Source organism: Cavia porcellus, unplaced genomic scaffold, assembly GCF_034190915.1.
Source record: "Cavia porcellus strain 051 isolate PalLab524CR breed Dunkin Hartley unplaced genomic scaffold, mCavPor4.1 scaffold_19, whole genome shotgun sequence".
Taxonomy (NCBI): Eukaryota; Metazoa; Chordata; class Mammalia; order Rodentia; family Caviidae; genus Cavia; species Cavia porcellus.
The window spans coordinates 8,543,722-8,545,493 of NW_026947502.1; the positions used below are offsets into that span (position 1 = coordinate 8,543,722).

Sequence of the window (1,772 nt, forward strand, 5' to 3'; positions counted from 1 at the left end):
AAGTCATTATTCCCTGGTAACCTGAATTTCCTGGATCATAAAACCAGGAACCAAATTCCTACCCACCCGAGGCCTTCCTAAGAGCAAAAGAAGTGTACACACGCACACGCAGAGCACACGGCATGATGCCTGACACACGGCAGACAGAGGGACAGTCATCCCCCTTCTAGTTTGTTCCTTACTAGTCAGCTAAACTCGTGCCAATCCTGGGCAGTGTCATAATGTTCTGGGCACCTCATTTACCTTGCATTTGAACTAAGCCAAAAGCGACTCTGGGGCACAGGTGTTGCTATGTCCATTTTGTAGATAAAGACAGTGAGGCTCAGAGAAGTGAACAACAATGGAACATCATCCAAATGCTCACTTGAGGAGCACACACACTGCAGAGAGGACCAGCGCGGCCCCTGCACAAGGATGACACAGAAATTGATGAAGTGCATTCCATTCTTTAAAATTATATCCAAAATTTCAAACTGAGGGTAAAAGTTGACTGTAGATCCTTTTAGTAGTAGAGCATTTTCAGCAGTCATGCAATGTTTAATTGATTATCAAATCCACTGCTGTATGATAACAAAAGTTACGGCTCTATTGTGCTATACAGCAGTAACTACCTCCATATATATACAACTTACCCATCTTATTTCAGAGGTTTCCTTTTCCTGAGTAACCCCATACACAGGTCTCAGACACTTCTTTGGCCGACCTTTATCCTCCTCATTTCTTCACTGATGAGATAATAAATCTATGGTATGTGTGCATAGCATATTTATAGGACTTTTGTTTTTCTTTGTGATGGTTGTGAGGCGAGAGCACAGCCTGGTTCATTTGGCTGTGGTGTCTAAAGACTCAGCCTCTGCTGGCTCCTAGAAACCAGAGCCTGGCTACAAAAGTTGAGGCCTTAAACTCCAGACCATCAGTGAAGACAGCAACAGCGATGTGATTCAAGGCAGTGCGCGCTGGAATCTGGAACCAGGAAAATCTTTTGAAAGCTCAGATGGTGTGTCTTTGTGTTTCTCACTTATAGACAATAAGAACAATTGAAGAAGACCTCACAAAGAAAAGATACAGAAGATAACATAGCATTCAAGATGAGTGGATTTCCTGCTGTCATCCTACGTGGACAAATGATCTCTAAGTTCTTCAGTATTGAGAGTATAGGTCACTGAGGTGGATCATTTTAAAACCCTTGACTTAGCAGAAGTTTCACAACCACTCTATGAAGCAGGTAGGTACCCTGTAATCTCCATTTTCACAGGAAACTAAGGCACAAATCTTGAGCGGCTCCTCTAAGGAGCCTAACAGGTGAGTGCAGGGCTGAGGTTGGAGACCACACTCTGGCTACAAGGTTCACGCTCCCAAGTTCACCAGCTGGCTATGAACACGGTCACTGAGGCCCCGGTTGTTGGCCTTAGGCTGGTGTGCACAGTTTTGGCTTAGTCCCCCAGTTTCAAGCAGGGTAGCTATTTTTGTTCCTGCTTGACTTATGAGGAACTCTGGGAAGTTCAAGCAAGTAAGCGACCTGTCATTTGGGAAAGGGTAGAGGCGAAGACATTGAGGTAAAGTATTGCCCTCTAAGGCTCTTCAGGGTTCCTCTTTCTGGTGACGCTTTGGTGACTGGCTTTGTGATCTTTCATTGTTATCCGGTAACTCACCCCAGTGCCAAATGGAGAGAAGGATGAACATGGCGTTCTCCTGTCATCTCGTTATGGGGACTGTGTGTCACCAGTACAAGAAGACAGAGGGTAGCGGAAGTGGAGAGAGCCCTAGGATGT

General features: G+C 45.2%; 1 non-coding gene across 1 annotated transcript; it reads left to right on the plus strand.

The window, feature by feature from the left end:
• The first annotated feature begins 344 nt into the window (after positions 1–344).
• On the plus strand, positions 345–449 carry LOC111757847 (U6 spliceosomal RNA). Its single transcript, XR_002792108.1, has one exon. It is a non-coding gene; the product is annotated as a U6 spliceosomal RNA (small nuclear RNA).
• The last annotated feature ends 1,323 nt before the right edge of the window (positions 450–1,772 follow it).